General features: G+C 36.9%; 1 long non-coding RNA gene across 1 annotated transcript; it reads right to left on the bottom strand.

Annotated features, from left to right (window-relative positions):
* Positions 1 to 1538: 1538 nt before the first annotated feature.
* LOC118684167 (uncharacterized) lies at positions 1539 to 11225 on the bottom strand. Its single transcript, XR_004979781.1, has 3 exons — positions 11140 to 11225; positions 3688 to 3752; positions 1539 to 1868 (listed from the first exon to the last, which is right to left on the bottom strand). It is a non-coding gene; the product is annotated as an uncharacterized LOC118684167 (long non-coding RNA).
* Positions 11226 to 25513: the final 14288 nt, after the last annotated feature.

Genomic DNA, 25513 nt, shown 5'->3' with positions numbered 1-25513 from the left:
AAATACCCTTTCTTATAAAACCTCACTGCTGAACAACAATTTCAGGATGTAAGCTCAGTATTAAACAGATTTTGGTATGATCATGATGAGAGGAATGGAGCACCTCTTCTATGGGGACAGAATGAGAAAGCTGCACTTGTTCAGCCTAGAAAAGGCTCTGGGGACACCGTACAGCACCTTCCAGTACCTAAAGGGGGTCTGCAAGAGAGCTGGAGAGGAACTTTTTACAAGGTTATGTAGTGATAGTACAAGGAGAAATGGCTTTAAGCTGAAAGAGAGTAGGTTTAGGTTAGATAGTAGGAAGAAATTTTTTACTGTGAGGATGGAGAGGCGATGGAACAGGCTGCCCAAAGAGGCTGTGGATTCCTCATCCTTGAAAGTGTTCAAGCCCAGGTTGGATGGGGCTTTGAGCAGCCTTGTCTAGTGGAAGGCGTCCCTGCCTATGGCAGGGAGATTGAAATGAAATGATCTTTAGGGTGCCTTCAAACCCAACCCATTCTATGGCTTTGTGATTCTATGAAAGTGTGTGCATTGACGGCAATCTTTTGGTAGTGTTAAATGTGGCTTCACACTGACAATCCCATTGGGCATGCTCTCAGATCCATGCCTTCAGTGCCATATCAGTTCCAGGGCATGAAGGATCTGGACAGGGAGATCCCATTCTGGATTAGATGGATGGACAAACTCCAGGGATTGGTAGAGCTCCAAATACAAAGGCTTGGATTCAACTCTCTGAAATGGTTCACCACCAGGACTCAGGGATTTTAGAACCAGTTAGCCACTTGGGAAAGAGGCAATGGAGTTGGGGCAATAAAGCTGGCCAAAGAAACTGGGGATTGCTCTTATTTTACTTTACTGACAACTATGGCTACTCACACTGGTTTGACGGATTGCTGACAGTACAGCCCCCATCCTGTCAGGCACCAGGGCTGTATTCACCTTCCTCCTGCTTCCATGCCACTGGTCAGTCCGTATAGAAAACTTCTGTGCTCCTGGGCTTTTCTTTTCCTGCCAGTTAGGTGCAAAATTCTCTGCTCCTCATGGTGTCAAGTAATTGATATTTAGGCCATTGCATTCTCAATACAAGAAGTTTTTCTGTGTAGATATTACACATGGGGTCAAGATTTCCTGAGATCTTCTAGAAGAAAGGTGGCACCATTTCTGCAGCCTGGAATACAGAATGTCCAGAGAAGCTGGGTGCTGTGAGAGGCTGGATCTCTTGGTAACAATGCAAAGTGAGAGTGTAGCCTTGCAAACTCAGTAGACAAGTTAGCTCTCATCACAAGTATGCAACCATGGAAAAGGTGGCCTATGAGACCTTTTGAGATCATACATGAAATATGGGACAAATGGGATCCAGATTCTGAGTACCCCAGTGTTTGATTATTCTTTGCAGTAGCAATATATTTTTGCATTTATAATAGAAAAGGAAAGGGATGAAACTCAGAAAAAAGGATTCCAGAATAGATAAAACAGAAAGAAGACACTTGAAAATACCCTGAGGAAAGGGTCTTTCCTTTCTCTCCTTCCTTGTTCTTTACTGTCAGAAAAACACAATTTCATTAATGACTTCATGCTGATTTTCCTTGCAAACTCTTATGTTGTTTTTCATGCTCTGAGTGATGCACTTTCAGTCTGGGACCAGTGATCCCTTTGAACTCACTTGAAGTAAGAGATGACAAATGGAGAAACAGATTTTAATCTTGGCATCTTGGCAGTAGATGGTGATGAGTATTCAAAAATGAAAGATGAACTGTGAAAATGAGAATTGTGTGTTCTTTTGTCTGGAGCTCCTTGGTCCCCAAATTATTCACATTCTGAGGCTGATTCATCATCTTCCTCCTTTTGTTTAATTTTCTTCTGACTGCCTAAATCCAGTGGGAAAGAGAAAAAACACCTTTAAAACTTTTCATCCTCGATTAATTTTAACTTGAACGGGATAGAAAGAATGAGGCAATTTTCCCAGGTGCCCTCATTTTGCATTCTTTCCCTGGGAGCAAAGACACACTGATAACAGCTGGGCAAATTTTTTAGAATGAAAAGGGCAGGTGTTGTGTATGAGATGTTGGTCTCTAGTGAGAGTGGTCATCAGTGCCATGAAAGCATTCCCTTGAAAGCTCTTGATCCTGCTGAAAGTTTGACTTATATTAATACATCCTAGAAAACATTACAAAAAGAGTTGTGTCCCAAAAGTTTCTTAAGGAAAGAAAGATAGATCTGCTCAAAACCAACCCTACAATACCCTCCACATGCTTTCTAACTATGGTTTCCACTTTCTTTGAACTAACAATTTCTACCATTATTTTGTCAACTCATTCACTTCAGGAATTCTAAAATCTGGGGCATTTTAAGTGTGACTTACTGCCTTCTTATCAGGCATAGAGAAGAGCAAAAGTGTAACAACCATCTCTGTAATTTTTTTTTTGGTATCTTCTTAATGCCAAAACCTGGTTAAAAACTTCCCCAATTAAACCATGCCTTCTAGGGTTTACCTCTGCTTATTAGAAAAACAATATCTCTGTAGACCATCTTCCCTATACTTTTGAAAAATCAGTAATTATCTTACTTTTATATGTATGCGTGTTTACAAATGTATCCTGTGCACCCTGTGCTCTAAATGTCTTTTCATGTTTATCTCTAAGTGCTCTCTGTAGAGCATTTTGGATATATTCTGCAAAAGGTTGCCATCTGTCTTGTCAGAAAAACTGAGTCTGAAGTAGATGATGCCATTGGTAGATATTGTTACTTTTCTTTGGGGACAAAGCAGGACTGTGGGAAGGAATTCACAGAGAAGTAATGCAAGTAAACCTATTAATTCTATAGCTTTATAACATTTAATCTATACAGTTTCAATTTTTTTCACTTGCAAATTTACTTCCATCTTTGAAATACTCTAAATCTCTATCCATATTAACCCTTTTGCTTATTGGTACAAAATTAAAGGTCATTTAAGACAAAAAGGGAACAGTGAAATGTCCAGCTGAGTGTCCCCCATTTCTTCTTCAAGGCTTCCTTGTCCATAGCATGGTTCATCCATCCATGCTCTATGATATGTCACCTAGTGAACAGCAGCACTTTCCCCACAAGGGGAGAAAAAAAATTGTGTCTGTTTTCTTCAGAAGTCCATGGGGCATTTTTAACATTCACCATGTCTGACAGCTAGGGACCTGCTTTCTGAGTGGCTGCACACATCTTGCTCTGCTGCTCTCCATTATATCTGCACAGGAGTTTAATACCAGGGAGACAGAAACTTGAGCAAGAATTTTATGTACGAATTGTATGTAAGAATTATGTCCCACAGGTGGCTTTGTGCTGACCCTATACAAAGACATGACAGTAAAAGAAACAGTCCAACACCTTTGGTGTTAGGCAGCAGGCAAGTACAACCATGGAAAATCAAAGCAACTTAAAGCAGATATCTAAAAGTTTTACATCTACATGAGGCAATCAGTCTGCCAACATCTCCTTCAACATCCCCAGAAAGAAATAACCACTTCTAAAGTACTATTAATATGAAAGTAAACTGGGTACCTGTAAGACAGATTACCTTCTTGAGTTCCTTGTGTTTTCTTATTGAAGGTGATTGACTTGGGCTTAAATGTCTGGCAATGTATAAGTGGAGGAAGATCACACAGCCTGTAGATGGCTGTACCTATATGCCCTGTCTGTTTTACAAAGTGGACTTACCTGCAGTAAATGGAGGGATTCAAGGTTTTGCCCTAAATTCTTGCAGGATTTGTGCTTCAGGAGCTCTGTAAAAGCAAGCACAATTAAACTATTGCAAGTGACCTGCCTGTAGATAAGCTGAGCTCTAGAATTTCTATGGGTTGACATGTTTTATGCACTCAGTGTTTTATATAGCCCAGCATAGTCCATAGTTAATTTAATAAATAACACACATAGTATCAAGTTAAACACACTTAAAATTTTGTAAGTTGTGGCTTTTGGTACTGTGTGATGTTATAAGCTGTGACAAATCAAAAAAAAAAAAATAGTTATTAGAAAAAGGCAAAAAAGAAAGCATGTGGGAAAAACCGAAGCCAGTGTTCTCTCAGATAGTATGTTTAGATTTTGTTTGGCATGTTCTTTGCTGCAGTATACCAGTGCACAACAGATAGGGAGAAAATTTAGAGATTTTACAGAAAACTGAAAACATTTACATATCTTTTTTTTGGATATTTAATACAATTTTTTTTGCTGCATCTTCTCTCATGGCAAATTTAGACAGTTCTGTTATGAGGATGTCCAACATGTTAACCTTGATCCTCCCAAATCTCTGCCTTTCATCATGTTCATCAGGTTGTTCTTCCCATTGTTCCAGTCACTGCATGTTTCGATGTGCAAGGTTCCCCATCAGTACATGTATGGGAGAGAATACAAGAGGCAAACATCTCAAGATATTTATGTACATGATATTTACTACAGCTAAATAAAAACAATCTCACTACTGTAAGAAGATAGACTGAATGTTTCTTTTTCCAAGATTTTGTATGCTCTGCTGGGCATGAGACATGTTTAAAAGTGCTCACCCTGAAACAAAGAACTACTGGTTGCTGACCCATGCACTGCAAATCACCAGGACTTTTCATTGAAAAGTTTAGAAGTGGGAAACTGATTTTTTTCTCAATTACCAGCACATCTGAATGTTTTGGCAATATGAAAAACATCTCAATTAAACCAACAGCTTTTCTTGAGATTTTGGGTGCATAGTTAAGCAGATTGTAAGGCTGATTTGACAAGTGGCAGTACTAACATCAGTTTATTTTTTTTTCACTTGAATAAAATTCATGGGAAATTTTATGCATAACCTGTTCAAATCCAGTGGGAAAAAATTTTCTCCATGGCTTCATATTTATAAGTCTAACTCACCACCGAATGCTTCAGTTTTAAATTCAAAAGTCACCCATATTCTTTATGTGCAGTATTTTTGGCCAATGCATCAAAGCCTATAGATTTCAATAATTATGCACTTAATATATGCTGCAGCTCCAAAACCCATCCTGGTATCTTGTTCTGTGGTCTTCTAAAACTGCCTTTAAAATCAGTGCCAACTCGTCTACAAATTCTGTGCTCTCAAAACATTTTGTGTCGCTTTTTTTGGTAAGTCTAATTTTAAATTTATGGTCTTTGATGGATGTACAAATTCATTTAATCAGTCAGTTATCCTGCAATACAGGCATCTGAGTCATATGCTCTCCACCAGCCTTTGCTTGGTTAAACACCAGATGGATGAAACAGCTGTATAAATCTTTAATCTTTGTGACAGCCTTTCTTTCATTTATTTTTTGACTTATGTGGTTAGTTTCACTTGTGTGTTCTTCCAATTAGGGAGTTAACCAATCTCTGTCATTCAGATCTATTTAACACACTTTGTCTTTAGCTCAGGAAATTTTACTTTTACATTGATTTTTCAATTTACACATTAAATATTTAGCCTGCGTTTGAAATAATATTGATGTCGTTGATATTTCTGTTCATTATCTGTTAATCTATCAATGCTAGTGATATAATTAAAATCACACATTATCATGACAGTTTGTAGTTATGGTCTCATTCTTTGGAACAGTACTTTCTTGTAAGATAATCTTCTACCTCAAAACTACTAATTTTCTAATCAATTTTGCTTTTTTCACACCATTCTTGTTTGCAGTTGCACTATTTTTTTAATCTCACTATTTTAACAAAACAATGTAAATCTAAATGGAGAGACCGTGGCAGAACTATCTGTTGAAATGTACAGCTTTTGAGAGAGTTAAACTTAGCTTTTTTGTAGGTTACTGTCATTTATGAATATAAATTTTGAAACCCATTTGAGCCCTCTCCAGAAGAATAATATAATACTTTGTTACCATGATTAAAGGAGATGATTGTAAGAAAGCATGCACTAAACACTGAGGAGACTTCCTAAACAGGTTTAAAGATACACCTAATGCATTTTGTCTCTGTGATCCAAAGACTGCAACATGGGAAATTTTGTGCAAAGGCAGAGAGACCTGTTTAATGCATTTGAATATTGAGAAGACATGGGAAGAGGGTGGAAGCTCCTTTAACCATGCAGCTTAAATAGTCAATAGAAAAATTCCCCTGTAAGAAAGAATTTTGGTTTTTTTAAGCATAAAAGCATATTCAGATGATTGGTCTGGTAGAGTAGAATAAAGACTAATTTATTTGTTTCCCCCACCAAAGAAGGTCTTGTTTTGTCCAGGATTACACTAACACTGTAATAATTTTTCTACTTAAGCAAAAGAGGAATGGGAGGCAAGTGGTGAATATCAATGCTGAGTTAGGAAAGGCTGTTGTGGCACCAACATTCTGTAGAGTGCACCAGGAATGCTTTGGCTAATTTTATCACTCCATGTAGTAATGTAATTTCTGAGTTCCAAAAAGATTCCTTTCCGGGTCATCCAGGGCACAACACAAAAATCCTGACATTTTGCAATCAGAAAAGAAATTTGCATAGGGAACAGAGTCGGAATAAACAATGATTGGAAAGTCAAAACTTTCATAACTGCTATGAAAAACATGCTTTTAGAATATAATAAATAAGTCTATAGCTCCAGGATACTGGAGATGCTGAGAGGACAATGACACTCAACGAGCTATTTCATGACCCTGAAATTCTTTAATTCTACTAAGCCTTAAGAGATGCTTGAAATTATTTCATCCTTTATGTTTGCTCTTGTGTGTTGAAAGCCTGTGGAATAGGATAGGAGTTGGGAGCATCTATTCATAACTAGCCCTCTGCTGCATGTGAATAATACACTGTCTGAGGGCGAAACTGAATGCACTTGTAAGGACACACGAGGTTTCTCCCTTCACCTTGGCATTTCAAGGATATGATTTATAATAACCTCATCATTTCAAGGTTAGAAGTTGTCTGAATTCATGCTCCCTTCTTGATGGCTTTTCAGCCCTGTGTGCTTTTGTTACCATGTCTCATATTCACACTCACGGGAGTTTTTCTCAAAGGGAAAGGAATCAGAGTGACCACAATGTAAAGTAATTTTGTTCAGAGAAGAGACTCTTGGTGATTTCTTCTTTGCAAGGTCGCCCAAAATATAGAGTTCATATCCCTGTATAGAAATATAATCTCACATAACCAATGCTTTGATGTGTTTGATGTGTTTGGACCATTTCTGAAGTATTTCTAAGTATATTAGCTATGAAATATGAATGTATTCTCAATGTAGGGAAATAACCTTGAACTTCAACTATATTATTGGAAGAAAGGGTCTATTCTTCATTCCAAAGAGGTGTATAAGAGTATTTAATGTAAGGACCATTTCTCATTTCAGCTCTATGGAAACGTAAATTGCCTATACCTGTATAGAAACCCCCACTTTGAACTTCCAGCTTGATATCAAATACCTATTTTTCTTGCAGTGTGATGCCAGTTGCATGTCCCTTGTTTATTTTCCTCGGCATCTGCATGCAAAAAATTCCTTCCTATCAATGTTAGTTACCCACATGTAGCCAGAAGAGATTGGATCTCACCCCATTACGGAAACATTTTTCAAACTGTTATAGCTATGTGATGAAATCTCATTTATTTTATGGCCACAAATTCCAACAAGGAACAGGAATAATTTCCTCTTCATGGAAAGAATTTCTAAGCCTCTGAGACAATGCAACACTGTCTTCCTAAGAAAGGTAGCTTAAAAATTCTTAAAGAGCTTAACTTAAAAGAGGTTTAAGTGCCTTTTAAAATTGAATATACTGTTGATGGTAGATATCAACATGTCTGGTCTTCTGTTGCTATGGAACTAGGAAGAAACTGAAATGTCTCCCTTTACTTGATTTCACTGGTGTAAGAAAGACATTGACATATACGAATACACTTTCTGCATTAAGATTTCTAGAATTTTCCTCATATTTTATCTGTGTGGTCTGAACTGATTATTGCTTTCCTGTAATTCTAAAATACATAGCATGACAAGATTCATAAGATTTAGGTAATCCTCATTAAGCAAGACAGACTTCTGTATTCTACTCCACACAGAAAGATGCACTTGATATTCAGTAATATTTTCTCTGCATATTTTCTGCTTTTAAATCTTGAAACCACAATGAAGGATTCAACATTAAATATGATATTAATAATCCCATTGTGATTATTTTTGGACGACATAACTTTTACAGCAATCATATATCATTCTTGATATTTTTACCCTAGAGGTTTGGGGGGCTTCATTTCAAGAAAACTAAAATCCTAAACTCTGATATTATGTCCAGACAGACAGGAGACTTAAATCCACTTTTTTTTTAGTCACATTTTGCAGGAGTCAATCATGCTTATTATTAGCTACAAGCCAGTGGCAGGTGTCCAGAAACTGCAATCTGTATTTTTTTTATTATGTATGTGTGCATCTATATATATGCATTTTAATCTCTACAAACATACACACACATATAGTGTATGCACCTACAGGCTTTTATGAGAAAATATTCATGACTATGACTTGCTGATTGTTTTCAAAGACAGTGCAAAAGATTCACACCAAGATTTTGCCATAGTTTCCTGAACACATGCATTTGTGAAAGTGTTGCTGATAGAGGTCTCGGAGCAAGCCTCTAAGCCACAGACATTTCAGTATGCCACAGCTGGAAGAATCATTTCCAAGGACATTCAGCATTAAAATAAAACAATTTTATTCAGAAGATGGAATAAAGCATCGTATTCCAAAGAAATTCCTTGGAGAGGCACTTCATATTTTAGTTTCAAGGAAGTAAGATAGACAACAGAACATCTTATTTGATAATCTTGTGCATCTTCTCTGTGAATCTGAGACCACTGCAGTTCAATAGTGGGGCAGCAACTGTTTCATTTGCCATGAAATGTAAGGTGGATAATTCTATACTAGTGGGCAAAAAAAAAGAAAAGTTTCAGTGATAGTTTGGTCCTGAGTTTTTGCTGGAATTGAGAATATGTTGAAAAGAAACACCTTAGCAGTCCTAGGATATCTTCAACACAGCCTGTTACCTGATTGTCTTCAACTGCTCATTACCAGAAAATATCACATATCACATAAAAATCACGTTTATACATTGAACTAAGCTTTTGTTTTGTGTGGTCTGTGATTGTTTGCTTGCTCTGTTTCCCAGAGTTTCATGATTTAAGCCATTTAAGATCCACTTCTTATGCTAAAGAATTTAATTCTCTAATTTTTTTGTTGCACATGTAAAGAAAATAATATACACCTATGTGAAAGTATCTGCCTTGTACAAAGGCAGTCATCCTGCTCAAAGAATATGATGTGACAAACATTACTGTTTACCTACAAAAGACACTGCTTCCCTATGAAATCAGCAGTTAACACACTGAATTTCTTGATACATTGTACAAATGGAACAAATTATTACATGATAGACTATCCCTATCTATTGTTTATTGTCTCTTCTGTTACTTCACATTTGGTTCTATAACTCTCCTAAAACATATAGCTTATATCAATTTGATCAGTATTTTGAGAAAATGTATTTTAAGATAAAGGTTAATTTGTGAAGGAATGATTCATCTAGAAGCAGACATGGAATGAGGGCACAAGATTCACAGAGAAGTGGTGGCAAACACTACCTGAAGTCCCTTTGTAGTACAGCCAAATGGAAGGACTACCCATCATTGTGAGACCACTTCACAGAGACAGAATGTGCATTTGTAAATAAGCATGAATAGCCCATATTTAGCAACATCAATCTTATCCACAGCCCCTTTCCTATAGCTCCACCACATTTCTGCAGAGTTTGTGTTGGCTCTAGTCAGCGGTGGGCTTGCCCATGGTACAGTACACCAGCCTTACCTTTCACTCTGACTGTGAAGGTCTCTCAGTGATGATAAGGAAACCAAGAGTAATTTTTCAAAAAGTATAAAACATTTGAAACATCTTTTAAAGAATTCATATTCTTAGCTACAGTGGTCAGACTCATCTTTCAAAAGTATCTTGGTTCCGGTTACAGTTCCTCAGACCTGCTGAGTCACTGCAGATAAATCTCTTCAATAATCAGGATTTCATGAAAATAAGGTAATGATGTTAATTTGGTTTGAGAGGTATTTTGTCATCTTCTGAAGAAGCATATTCTCTAATAAGCAGAAAGTTTATTATACAAAAAGAATAATATTCTTTCCATATAACAATATTCTTGAAAATTAAAGAAATTTTCAAGACCTGCCTTCTTACAAGTCAGGAACAGAAAGTCTTTCTCCTTTCCCTTGTTTCATCTTGCCTTTTTGAGCCTGTAAAGACCAAAACAAAATGGGTAGACCATGACATCCACAGATGCTGACAGTCCATTCACACAGGACAAAGCTGATGAAGAGGGGAGACAAAAGGACTTCTGGAGAAGCAAAGTCAAAAGTCAAAGAGATCAAATAAAAACACACTGCTGCTCATTGCAGCTAAATAAATAACAGCAATACATATGACAGATGACACCAGCCTGGACAAAACAAAGCGTGACATTTTTTCACACCTTGTTTTTTCAAAACTCACTTCTCAGCCAAAGAAGATAACACTCCAACTGAGAAAAAATGATTTGCCATGAGTCTTGACAACATGGAAAGGGATTTTACATAGAGAAATTCTTGGCAGAATCTCCTATTTCCGCTTAAAGAATATTACTTGGCTCTAGACTGAGATGATATGGATGAGGGCAAGATAATGAAACAGTAGATGATAAAGAAGGAAAAGGAGAAACAACTTTTTTTTTAATTCAAAGGAATTTTTGTATTATATATTTGCAATTGTACAAGTTGTCTGCTTTGTAAGTAACACATTTACATTAAATAAACCTTTTATGTAAAGAAACTAACACTGATCCACACTTTATTAAGAGAGATCTTCTTGATCGTCCACTTCTAAAATGGAGGAAGTGTTAGTCTGTAAGGTCTTTAGGCCATAGGCTGGTCTCCCTGTCCTTGCTGCTTAGGGAAGGCCACACAAAAGCCAAGCACTATTTACTGTGATAAGGTCTCTGAATGATACAGAAGAAATTGTTCACACAAAAAGAAGCAAGCAGTGCACACACAGGATTATTTTGTAACCATTGTTTAGGCTTCAATTCAGCAAAGCACATGAATATGTGCTTTAAATCCATTAATTGCTGTTAATTAGTTGAGACCCTCCTGTAATATTGAAAGCTTACCTTTAAAGATACACTATTCAAATTCTCCACAATATAGAATGAATAGGACTTTTTCATGGGCTTCATTTTCTGTCTTCTCTGGCTTTTGTTCTTTCATGCTGTGAATGAGGACTGTTGCAGCATGCTAGATGTAGAAAGAGTCCATAACCTGCACCTTTTAGCAATCGCCTTCAGTTTTATTGTTGAATTTCTGGTTTTCAGTTCTGTGAAGTGCCTGTGCTGGGCTAAAATTAATTGTGACTGAAAAAGAATGGCATTTTCAAAGTTGTTATGACAATCTGCTTCCTTCATTGAGATGCATAAGGCCTAGATATTCCATTTTATTCCAAGGCCACTTGTGTAACTCTTAGCAAATATATTGGCTATGTGGTGGATGACTCAATTGTCCTGGAATAAAATACTGCATTGACAAATCTACTGAGTGTCACCAAGTAAGCAATATTCATTCTTAAAGCAGGCATTTCCTGCCAAATCCTCAATCAAAATTATTAGTTATAGTTAATAAAAGCAGTGCTATGGGGACTTAATTACCATTCTCCATTTTCAACTTAGAAAGACTTTAAATCAAGAGATTAATTTTATGTATTCCAGAGAACCTATCACTGATAGGTCAGATTAACATACTGGTCAAAAGTTTCTAGTTCTTCTGAAAGAAGCACAGCTCTTTCAAAGACCAAATTTCCATTCAATTCACTTTTTTCCTTTTTCTTTGAAGGAAAGGAGCCTAAAGAAACTCCATTTTACTTACTTCAGTTCAAGCATATGTGAACTGAAACGTTAAATTTGAAGTATACACCATGAACAGAAAGAAATTTGCGTTATTTCTCAGTGCTATCTATTAAAATACAAACTCGATTTCTATCAGTCACAGTTTTCTGGGGGGCACAGGCTTGTCCTTGTCCCCTTTTCCACCAGAACAGGCATGCTACAATAAGTTTGTAAGTACTATGTTTCTTCTAAAGCTAGAACGCAAAACAGTGCCTCAATAGCTCCTGTGAAAATATAAACTGACTGTTTGCATGTTGTTTAACTCACGTTTCCTTTTTAATTTTTCCTTTTTAATTTCTCCTCCTTCATCAAAGTAATTTTTTTTCCAGACAGTAAAGTAGATGTGGGTAGATTTGGATTAAATGATGGCTACATTTGGTGCTTTAAATAGCAGTCAGATCTGGATCCATTGTTAGAGCCGATAGGAAGAGGCAGAGGGATGGAGACTTTCACTAGGCTGCAGCAGCCAAGCTAAAGAGATGTCAGGGACAACCAAGGAGAACAGAGGAGTGATTTTTGGATAGACTGAACAAGAATGGCCAGACAAGGACCATGTCAAATCTGGACACAGTGTGAAGAATGAGAATGAGGACTGAAGGACTGCTGAAACACAGAGAACAGAATGACTGCTGAAACACAAGTTGTTGGCTGACCAGGCAAGTCAAATAAAGACATGGAGATTTGGATAAGGCTTGGAAGGAGTCAAAGAGTGAGCTTTGGAGGGGTAGGGGTTGAGCTCTCCAGGATAATGGAGGGCTTAGAAGGGAAGTGATTTGGAATTGAATGAAGCATCTCTTGCCAGGACAAGCCTAAAATCAGAATGAAATAGAAGATAAGAAGACTCTAAGAGGCAACAATGTAAAAAGCGTGGTTTTCCTGCTAGCTAGTTTTATTAGGTCCCTAATATACAATGACAACTGCTACCAAAGACATAATATGTACAGACTACAGTTGTCTTTGGAGAGATACAGGCATAATCCTGACAGGTCTGAGATAAAAGGTTAAATGTTGGATGGACTGGTGAGCAGGTGCAACCATGGAAATGTGGAATCCTCCTTTTGTGATTTAAAACCAAATGATAAAGCAGTGCCTAACTGGAATTGGATACAAAAGCAACTTAATCAAGATAAATTCAATTTTTAAAATTATTGTACTTCTCTGCTCTGCAAGTGGGATAGCATTGTCCAAGAGAAAAGTTAACTGAGTTAGGCTAGATTCTAGCCATGCTAAGCACAGACCTTTTCCAGGCTTGAGTTCTTTGGGTCTTCTCCTGATGGTAACCTGATGACCATCAGTTATCTAATTTGATAGACAAAATCAAATTCTTGGTTGTCTCATTGAAATTTGTGCAATGTCCAAAACCTGTCACCTTTGCTTGGTGCTCACAATCTGCTTGCCTCAAAGACTGCACCACAGACATTAGGTTGCTTATTCTCTTCTGTCCTTAAGTTACTCCCTTAGCCTGTTGAGTTAACTAAAGTCCATATGTTAATAGTATGTCAACAGCATCTAACCTGTGTGAACTGCTACACTTCCACTTCTTTTTCTGTTGACATGCCCGTAAATATCCATACAGATTAGTTCAGTGTGTTTCCGTTTCTGAAACTTTATATACACATTGAGACATCCTCCAGATCTTAATATCTGAACTGATTGTTAATGCCACTAATATGAGAATTTGTCCAAGTAAATTTACTCATTACAAATGTGGCATTATTCACATAGTCACAATTATCTAATTAATTGCAACCTCATTTATCATTCTCAGTGCTGTTGAGCACCAGAGTCAAGATTAGGTCTTTTGTGGAAAGACTGCTTTCTATCTAGTGCCTTGCCCATGGGTTGTTATACATGTATTTTTGTACACCTGTCCTACTGCAAATCTCCTCACCAGTCATTTTCCAGCAGTCTGTTGTGAGAGTCATGGCAGCAGACGTGTTTGTGGGTGGATGGCATATGCTGGCACTACATGTAGCACATAGCAGTCCTCTAAGCACAGCAAAACAGATTTGGTATGTCATGATGTCTTTTTTTGACCTTAGTGGCCCAGATGGGTTACCCAAATATTTCCATCTGCATTTTTTCCTTTGTTTAATTCATTCCTGCACAGAATTGGCTGGCATGCAGGAGCTGATATGGACATGCAGTGTAGTCCTGGCAACTGGGGCATTAACTAAAGTGGTTATTCTGTTCCTAGTATTTCAGTTGCTTTAGGGACTCCAGCACAGGTATTGCAGATCTCTTTCTTTTGAGCTGCATGGCTAGCTTCTCATCCCCAATGTAGCTATCTATATGTAGCTTCATAATCCCAGTGATTTTCTTCAGATTCCATCAGCACCCTGCAGGATATTTTGTACTCTACCAGCATCTCAGATATGGCACTGGATCACAGCTGCAGTGCAACTTGTTTCACTTTTCGAAAGGCTTACTTTTATTAAACTTTGATTTGTGCATGTGTCACTTAAGCTTGAGGTGATTCTCTCTTGTTACTCTCTTGTCCTTTGGGGATAACTAAAGGCCATATCCTAACACCTTTTTTAACAATGCCTAATGTAAATTAGGCCTTGTTTGGTGGAAAATAAGACTGATTTTCTGCTGCATGCAAGGCTGAGGGTTCTTGAGACATCTGTGAGCCAAAGAGAGGGTTTTGAGTTGAGAGAAGAAGGTTGGATCAGGTGTAGTGCCTCAAAGCATGGGTATTTAAAGTCAGTACTCTGATTTCAGGAAAGTGATACATAGGGGAATTGTCCCCTTCCCTTCCTCCACATCATGCAAGAGAACTTCCAGTTTCTTTATCCTTTTGAAAATATAATTGTAACTCTGGAAAAACAATAGCCTAATTACTATTAGGCTATTGGTTAATATGAAAATTATATTAGGCACATAGGATGTTTCAGACTGTATGGTAAATACGCAAGTGCATTGAGGGTGGCTGGGCACTGGAACAGGCTCCACAGGGAAGGGGTCACAGCATCAAGCCTGACAAAGTACAATAAGTGTTTGGAGAACACTCTCAGGCATGTGCTCTGATTCTTGGGGTTGTCTTGTGCAAGGCCAGGACTTAGACTTCAATGATCCTTGTGGATATTCTATGATTTCAATTAAAAATTGGTAGTATTACATTGCACTTTCTTTCCAGAGGATGTATTCTCACAGTTGAAATTGACTGCAGATAAAGCATCATACATAGATACCAGAAAACTCAAACAGCAAAAATAGAGCTACTTTGAATCACTGACAGTGAATGCTACAGCAAAGCTTAGGAAATTTTCCTTAAGAATTTCAGATAGTAACCAAAGTTTTGGAAGAGGAAAAAACTGAAAAAAGTACTGCTTTCATCAGCTGACATGCAAAAGACATTTTGCCTGGTGAATTTTAAGCATGTGTATAAAGAAAAGTTTTGCTCAATTTTGGCTCCAGTATTTCCTCAAGTATTCATGTGAGTTTTTCCTTTGTAGTCCAAAATTTATTAAAAATACAGACTCATGCAAGCCATTATTAGACATCAGAAAAACAGGAGGTTTTGCTCTTCAATAAAACCGGTGACAATTTCAGTGAGATTTCTCAGGCTTTTCTTCCCAGAGTCATGGTGCTGAAGTAAAAAAAAAAGATTGAATAGTTTATTGGATTCAGCTACCAGATAGCTTTCAGTGTGTCAAAATAGATTTTTAAAGTGCAGAAAATAGAGAAAACCCAATGAGAAAAGGATGAAATTCTCGCTTTTATTGATATTGTAAACCCATAGATTTGCCACATGTTCAGTATAGCTTGGTTTAAAGTGTGAGATACTTTTCCTGTGTGTATGACTGATCAATTTATCATTGACCAAAGGCAAGTGCTTTTGACCCAATATAGTAAGCAAAATATTATCACTCATATTTAAATTATTAGGTGACATTTCAATGTAAGAATGTTTTCACACAGAGTCCATTGTGAATAACTTGGTTTCTCCATATCTTGAAGGGAATATTCTTAAAAGCAGGTTGATGATTTACTTTGGTCAGTAATTATTGTCATTTCCTAGTGACCTTCAGTAAGGGCATCACTAGTGGCAGGTGACAATTCTTAGTAGTGAAAAAACACAGAAGTCTTTAAGTTCCTTGTCAAATAAATGAATATTTTGAAACTGTAAAGGTCTGCTTGTTCCCATCAGAAAAATTTTTGACCTCTGAAAACTGATAAGAACTCTGAAATTGGAGAAATCACTGCTGCCATGGAGCAGGTGCTGCACTGTCTGATCTCCGCTGGTGCTCACACTGTTTCCCTGGAAGTCCAGATTGACCGCAGAGGAGAGGAACACCCAAGAATTTTACTTATTTGTTTGTCTTCTCCAAGTATATTCAAGTGACGAAACATCTCTATGGCAGGCATTATAACAGTGTTAGTGGAGATAAATTGAATTCCCTAGTAACCAGCTTCTTCTTCATTCTGTGCACAGCATATTGCAGGACTCCAGTTCAGACTGGGAGGCAAAAATGCACACTGAGTATGTGCAGTAGCTAAGGGCTAAAAAACAGCCCTCTGCAAAACATATCTGCACCTCTCTGCAAAACTATGGGTGCATTCAACAACCTCTAAGAATGGGGCCATTTATGCTAACTTTTCTAAAAGATTCTCTAATATTTCATCCTTCATTTTTAGGCCATTAAATAGGAAAAATATTTGAGATGAGAATGGAAGTTCTTATTAGCATTTTGTACTTATATATCTCCTTTTTTACCATCTTGTGTTGTCTTTGGTATAGGAATGTTTTTCAATTTTCACAGTTTCTGTGGTCAAAAAATGCACTATCTTCAGAGCAGTGTGAGAACAAACATAATGGTAAGACACTGATGAAGGAGGTTCATGCCTGTAGTTCATAAAAGCTCTCACCAAAACTTCTTTTTGCAATCACTTGATTTTATTTGGTAATAGTTCTTTAGAATGGAAAGTTAGCCATGGTTTAATATAACTCAGATTAAAAGCTGCTAAATATCCCATAAGAATAGAAATTGGAAATTAAGGACATTTCTCTTCCACAAGAACAAACATTCCTCAAAACTCTTTGCCCTAAGTAATTGCTGTGGTTTAACCCCAGCTAGCAATTAAGTACCATGCATCTGCTCATTCATTCCCCCATCCTGGCACACTGGGGGTGTGGATAATCAGAAAGAAAGGGTAATCCTTGTTGGTTGAGACAACAATTTAATAATAGAAACAAATTATTGCTATTATTATTGTCATTGTAGTTGTTGTTGTGTATTTGCTAATATTAATAATAATAATTGTAATTGCAAGGAGAGGGAGAGAGAATAGCAGAACCCAAGGGAAAAAAGTGATGCACAAAACTGCTCACCACCCACTGACCAATATTCAGCCTATCCCCTCTTCAACCCTCTGCCAGGTAACTCCCCCAACTTATAAATTTGGCACAACATCCTGTGGTATGGAAAATTCCTTGAGCCAGTTCTGGCCATGTGCCCTGGCCATGCTTCCTCATGGCTTTTTATGCAGCTCCTCATTGGAAGTTCATGGGACACTGAAAAATCTTTGACTTCAGGTAAGCTCTAAGCAAGAGCTGAAACATTCATGTGTTTTCAACATTATTCTCATACCAAACCCAAACCACAGCACTGTACCAGATACTAAGAAGAAAATGAACTCTGTCCAAGACAAAACCAGAACACTAATCTGTCTAACCTGAGTGTACTTTTCTGACAAGGCATTCTATGGGGACATTTTGACTGAAAAGTTTTCGGCTGCGAGACTGATGAAGACTGTAAAAATTTATATCCACTTTTGAATGCCAAATTAGTGAAGGAAGCATACAACACAGATGTACTTGAATCTGAGTTTTCACATGATACCATCACGAGTTTTTCATGCTACTCCCTTTATGAAATACTTATTTCATTCCATCATCTACCCAAAGACCAATTTCAGCTCTCCTGTTCTTGCCCACACAGTAACTTAAAAAACATCTCTGTGGGATTAAATTAATTACGTTTATGTGCAATCTTCTCATTATTCAATTTTTAAATTTTCTAAAATAGAAAACAAGTTCACTAGATGGGAAAGACTATTCTTCAATCACAGTATGAAGTACTAATTAAATCCCTTACTGCAAATGAACAGTATTTCATTGTCTTTGCAAATGTTACTGTTAGGAGTCTATACCTGCAGTACTCAAGATAGATGTTTCTAATTCTTCCTTGCTATTTATAACAAGGCAGCCTGTGATCTTACTTTCCTTACAGCCTCCAAGATGAAATTATTTTTTGGTCATTATGAGTCAAGGTGCATTACTCACCTGGAATTTAGAGTGGTTTTTTTAATATTGTTTAATGTGCCTATGGAATAGCTTTGCATTTATTCTGTACTTTTATTTGGATATGTCTTAGAGCCTTGATTAAGATTGACCCTCCATGTTCTAAAAATTGATCAATCATGTACAAATCTCCAGCAAAGTTTAAAATATCAAAGACAGTACCTCAGACACTGATTATGGCCAGCAGAGCAGAAGAATATGCAGAAGTTTCAGTTCCCATTTCCTGAACATGTACATTAAGATACAGACCAGATAGAGAGATAAATGAGAACCTGTGATCCACACAACACCATTAATTTCATTCAACAGGTCCTTCTGCAAGAGGCTGCATATTTAGGAATGATGTTTTAAAAATTTAGATGAACAGAACTTGCTTCATTGAATGCTCAGTTGTTCCACTGGCATCTTCATTAGAGAATTGTATTCTGTTCCAGATTAAATGGTTTTCCTTTCAATTTGAAGAGGGACTAAGAGGTGTGCAAAATTATTCCTTTAAACTGTGATCCTTTTCTCACAGTTATAAAACATTTTTCATTCAGGATTTCTGAGACAGTTTGCTTGAAAAAGAGCCTAGACAGTGCTTACAACTTGGCAGATGTGCTCAACTTTTCAAATCTTCGGTTTCTGTGTCACAAAGCTGTACATACTTGTAACCTGCACTTACAAGCACCTGTTTTGAAAGGAAAATAGTATTTTTAAAATTATTTTCTTGAAGCTAATGTTCTTATGACTCTGTAGACTATGAGGGGTTTTTTCAGACTTCAGAAAAGGTAAGCATATTTAACTAGTTATGGTGGTTTTGCTGAATGTCATGTGAAGGTTATTACAAAAAGCTTCTTCAACTTGGAAACCCTTTGTTCAGCAGTACTTGAAATACCTTTCTATTCATTAATTAGTTTTCTCAAAAGATAAAGCAAACAGATTGGGCAAGATTGGTATCTGATCATAGGTTAGGCTTCAAGAGTACTGGCAATCTGGATTCATAGTTCTTTAATTTAGAAGTGCAAAATTACTCAAATTTTCCACAACTGTAAATTGAAAGTCCTATTTATTTAATTCAGCCCTATTTATTTAAAAACTTTAGATATATAACAAAATTTTCATTTTAGAAGTCATGTAATAAAAAAGCTTATTTTGATGGCAAGCCCTGAATGTGTAAATCCTATATTAAATATCCAGACTTGATATGCAGCCAAAAAAAGGAATATTTCATCTGTAAATATATACTGTATTCTACCCTTCTCAAGCATATAAATCACAACTCCAGAGAAAACGAGATACTTAAAATAGATTACAATCGATGTGAGAAAAAATTTGAAATTAAAAATGTTGCACTGCCATCCACATAAGTATTTTATTTTAATTTAATTAAATCCTTAAATGCTGATCTCTGTATTTATATCAAAAGTTTATCTAAACAGACTGAAAATATATGGTCATGGTATACAAAAATAGAGTCTATGCATTTATGGAGAGTAATGATAAAGCTCATGAGTGAGGAAGCTGGAACACATGGAGTGAAAGATGTCCTCCCACTAGACAGTTAGGATTCAGATGCCCATTAAAATCTCAGCAGCACAAAGGAAACAACAGGTGTTTATCTTCCGCTTCTTTACTGTGACAGTTTGCAACAGCATGGAATATTCTGAAGTGTACATTATAGAATGAGTCATTCCCGTTGACAGTTTTGGCCTGGACTCCCTTTTGATGGCTTCACCACTCAGTATTTCATTTAAGATCGACCCATAAAGAGTTTGATTCATGCATTCCAAGCTACCTGACCTTGGATTCAAGCCATTACATGTCATGCTTTACCAGTACAATTAAACAGCAAATAAAAGAATCTTAGAAAAGTCAACATTAAAGGGAGCTGAAGAAAAAGTGATGAGATTAATTAAAGGAAAAACTGTTTACAACAAAATATGACAAGAGAGATAAATGAAATGCTGATCATTAAGAAGAGATTTATAAGAAAATTTGGCATATTTATAAAAATCCATAAAATAAAGGACTAAGCTATCTTTTCATCACTAGAGTAAAAGGGAAAGCAATCAAACTATGAATGCTACATGCTGTGGAATTAATTACCCACTTCTACCACCTTGTGGAGACACAATATTAAATAATATGACAGGTCTGTGTAGGAGAGAAGAGCCATCAAGTGACTATATAATAGGCTGACACCTGACAAACATGTTTTATGAGATATTAAACCTTCCTGTGAAGAAGGGACTCTTCAGGAGTATCATCCTGAAGTGTAAATACAGACAGCTGTGGGATCTTTACACTTATTAAGTGCCGTGGATCACTCGGCATACACTTTATTTTTCAATAATACTACCTTTGCAATTAAATAGAAAGATCTTTTAAGGGAGTGTGGACACTAAATTCTCCCACATGGAATGAAAAGTCTCGGCAGTCATCTTAGCATCATGATTGTTCCTGGAAGAGTAAATAACTATGGACACAAATAACAGGATGGACTTTTGTTTGTAAGTTGTCAGCAGTCACAGACAAAGTCCTGAATTAAGAATGAGGGGGAATTATCCCAAATGGTAGAGCATTTACATAGCATGAGAGAGGTAGAAGAATCTATGGCCACATTCTCCAGCATTTTTCCCCTACACTCAGCACCAGTGAAGCTGCAGCTCTAATCCTCAGTTTTCAGCCCCAAAGAAAAACATTGAGCATGGCCAGAGAAGGACGACAGAGCTGGAGAAGGGTCTGGAGAACATGTCCTACAAGGTGCAACTGAGGGAGCTAGGATTTTTTAGCCTGGAAAAAAGTAAGCTGAAAGGAGACCTTACTGCTCTCTACAAATACCTCCATGGAGTCTGCAAGAAGCTGGGTTTGGCCTCTTCTTCCAGGAAACAAGTGACTGGATCAGTGGAAATGCCCTCAATTTGCACCAAGGGAAGTTAAATCAGATATTGGGAAGTTTTTTTCAGAGGATGAGTGGTCAAGGAAGTGATTGAGTTGACCATCCTCAGAGCGTTTGAAAGGCTTTTGGATGTGGTGGACTAGACAGTGCTGGCTTAATGTTTGGACTCAATTATCTTGGAGGTCTCTTCCAAACTTAATGGTTCCACATCAGTGCAAAGTTTGATGCCCATATCAGCAACAGTAAAGACAACAAAGTTTTATGTGATTTTGTGTTTTGAGAGCTTCTATTAATGAACTGGCTCCTAAGTTCTTCCCCTGAGCTTGTCCAATGATATTATGTAAGTATGAAAGCTCAGAAGCTGAATCAGTGGGAAGAGCAGGGAAAGCGGATTTCCCTTCTTTTTTTCTGCGTTCTTATGTCTAGTCCATTACCCAGCACAGGAAAAGGCCTCATGAGCTTAATTCAAAGTTTCCTCCTGTATACACCATACTTCCATGAACCTTTCCTGAGGTCAGTATTGATTACCCCATTGCACAGAAAACTGAGACTATATTACAATAGGAAGCAGTACTGATTTCAGGATGGGAAGTTGGAGGGTTTTATTTAGTTGGTTTTTCACATTGGACAAGATCTTGTGTGTTCTCAAGGAAAGAATGTGCCTTGGTGACAGGTGTGCTCCTGGAAAGCATCTGGAATGAACCCAATTCATGATACCTTAGAAAGCACTGTGCTGTGAACCACAGCAGGGTGAGTGGGGACAGTCAGCTAAAACACACTGCAGAAGGGCATTCTTAAGTGGAATAAAAGATGTAGGCAAGCCTCCAGATCAGTGTTCTGGATGCCAGGAAGTTTTCAACATCAGAGAAAGAATGTCATCACTACAGAGGCAATTTCCACACAAAATTCAGGCCACCCCAAAATGCAAATACTCTAAAGATGTGAAAGGAAACGTGAATATGTTACTCTAAGCTTCTAATTATCTCCAGAGCACTGGTGTTGCAGCCAGCAGTATGAGCTCTCATATCAGTCCATTCTATCCATTTTTAGTTCAGTTAACATATTTTTAAAACCTACAGATATTTCTCAATACTGTTTTTTTCACGCTCTTTATTAAGATTTTGCTACTGATATTTTGCCAAAAGTATTTCATAAAGCAACTGCACAATATGTTCATATTCAGTATCTCTCACAAGAGACCTCCCCCCCGTGGCAGCTTTAATATGATTACGTCTTTTCTTAGATTAATTAATCTGTCATCTAAGTCCAGCATCATCTGCATGATGAAAGTCCTTTATGCTATCTGATTGGAATAGGCTGTGAAAATATCCATCAAGGATTTAACCATCAGGTAGTTACTGGTTTTGTAATGCCTTTCACTCTCCTTAAGGTCTGTTGGTTATGGTGGAAGAGCCTGATATTTTGAAATTACCTTCTTTCTGATTTTTTTTTGTTAGTTTGTTTTGTTGATTTGGGGTTTTTTGCAGTTCCATGAAGTTTGCAAAAAGAATTCTTGAAAATCACAGTTTGTTCTTTTATGCCTAGCTTCAATCTCTGTATAGAATTCATATGAATAAAGAGATATATTTGACATCCTTCTGACAGTAAGTACAAAACCCCTGCAGCAGTGTTAAAGGTCTGTGACTCAGTGAAACTGCAAGGCTAAATGTTTAAGGCATTGATCACAGCACCAAGCCTGCCTGAGTTCAAGAAACATTTGGACAATGCTCTCAGGCACATGGTGTGATTATTGGAGCCGTCCTGTGCAGGGCCAGGAGCTGGACTCTGACAATTCTTGTGGGTCCCTTCCAACTTAAGATATTCTGTGACTCAGTGATTCTGTGATTTTAATCACACTGAGACCCCTTCAATTCCTTCATGTTCTGGGGTTGGAAAACCATATGAATATCTCTGCATCTCTGCACCAGAGAAGACAGTAGAAAATTATGTTAAAGAAGAAAACAGAAAGGAATATCTTATCCTTTAATATGAAGCACTCATTAGATATAAATATTTTGCAACACATGAGCTATTTATTAAATTCAGATGAAAGTCCGTATTGACACAAATTGAGATGTATCTGTATCTCTCAATGTCAGAAGCCAAATTATTTCCCTAAAGCTGATATTCTACTTTGCTTAATGAGAATGCTCTTCTTGTGGATAACTGCTGACAAGCTGGGCTAATTTAAAAATTCTTTAATGTATATCTGTCTCAGTGAAAGCTTACTACAAGATTTTCATCATGGAAACTATTGTAGAGGCAGCTGATAAAGTTTTAAATAATATTACACAACAAAATCACTTAGACCACCTTAGACAATTTCTTCATTTTAACACAGAAATTAGAGGAAAAATTAAATATATTTTTCAACCTGTAAATTTTACTAGAACCACAAATTTCTATTTAGCATTTTTCTTAGCAGTAAAAAGCTTTGAAATTGAATTTTTTACAATCATAGTAGAGTAACTTTATTCTGCATTTGAATGGAATCTTCGCATTGGTGTAATTGACACTCCAGGAAATTTTGAGGAGAGTACAGGTTCTTTTAGACATCTCTTTCAATAATAAAATCCTAAAGATACAATTAATCTGACTAAATTAAAATAATTTTTTTATTTCGTTTTTCGTCAAGTATGCATAATGTGGCAGCTATCCAGGAAATGAAAATGAAAATTTGTTTGCAGTATATCTATGTAGAATAGCATCAGTTTTCCTAGGTAATGTGAAAAAGGGATTCTTATTGTAAACTGAAAATTGAGAAGACACTTAAAAACCTGGTTATAAACAATTTGTTTGCCATGGGGAGATTTTTGTTGTTCTTCCTGTTTGTGCCTTAAAAACCAACTATATCCAGCCTTTATATATTGACTAAAAATTTAAGCACCTGGTCTTAAAAAGATTAGAATGGAAAGTTGTTCTATTCCTATTTACTTCATCTTTTGACCAATTAGTCTGGATGATTCCTGATACTTGTAGAAATAAAATTTGAGAACCAGCATCATAATAAGTTACTTTTCTTAAGCAACTGTGTGTTTCACCTGTTATGCTACTGTCTCAGGTGGCTTTTACAAATGAATGTCAACAAAACTGCAAGCCAACAGTCTATTAATGGCTATTTCATCAAAGACAGTGTGGAAATTGACTTTGATTTAGAAGTGAGTAATTAAGGAATGGAACAGGCAGAGATCAAACAATCTACTTGCTTACAGACTAGTGGACCCCAGAGGAGCAAAGCAATCACACAACACAAAGATCTCTGATCTGTATCTTCATGCAACATTTTAATTTCCAAAGTTTTCAGCCCTAAGCTCTTACACCTGAAAAAAAGGATTCCGGTCACCTGTATTATTTTAGCCTGGTGCTCATGAAAACAAGATTTTAAGACTGCTTTATCTTTTAATGCTACTAGATGCAAATTGGAGATAAATTTAAAATTGTCTGCTAAAACCAGAAATGGCAACCATGTGATATAAGCATTTTTTAAAAATGTAACTGCTCTGAAGTGCATGACTCAAGTCCTGATGAAGTTTTTGTCCTCAGTTCTTCCTAGTCCCAGCCCAGTAAGAAGTGTGAGTAGCTGAAAAAACTCCTATGTCCTACAGTCCAGTTCACTAGTAATCATTCTGTCATTCTGTGATGGCTGAAGAGACCAGTCAAGAGCACAGAAATCATAGACAGCCCACAGAAATCATAAACTTCCTGAAGCTTTGGGGCTTTTTTAGTGTTATAAACTCTATGGCAGTCTAAGCAGTAACTGAAGGAATGTTTTAATGCAAGTTCAGCAGCACAGAATAACAGAATATGTTGAGTTGGAAAGGGACCCACAAGGATCACAGAGTCCAACTCCTGCACAGCACAATCCTCTGAGAGTGTGTGTGAGAGTGCCTGAGAGTACTGAGATCTCACATATTAAAAAAAAATTCACAGAAAAGAGTAGAGATGTTGACCAGGTGGCTCCTGCTTGGGAACCTACATGGCTGTAGTGGTGAGACTTCCAAGGTATTCAAGGTATGTCACCTGTCATCTGACCTTACTAAAAAGTTCAAGAGAGCAGTTTCCTCCTCATAATGTAAAATACAATTTCTTTGATAGATGTTACACTTCTGTTTTAGAAATACCTACTCTTGCCTTGTGCCTCACAGTGAAACTTCCTCTAACTTTCCCAACGCAAGGAAAATGTTGGTTTCTTATTTGAAGCAGTAAGTTACTTACATCTTTCCTCTGTGATGGGTAATTAAAGAAAATAGAGACTATTCCACACACTGCTAAAAGTTGTTGAATTGAAAAAGTGTTTAAAAGAATGTAATTAACTGCTTGAAATCTTGTACTGAGTCAGTAGGGAATTTTTCAGCTTTGATACATTAAATTTTCATTCAAATTGAGCGTATTTTATTTTCTTTAATAGTTTTAGATAA

Source organism: Molothrus ater, chromosome 1 (assembly GCF_012460135.2).
Source record: "Molothrus ater isolate BHLD 08-10-18 breed brown headed cowbird chromosome 1, BPBGC_Mater_1.1, whole genome shotgun sequence".
NCBI lineage: Eukaryota > Metazoa > Chordata > Aves > Passeriformes > Icteridae > Molothrus > Molothrus ater.
Note: the sequence above shows the minus strand (reverse complement) of the source record. Positions and strands in the feature narration are given on the sequence as shown.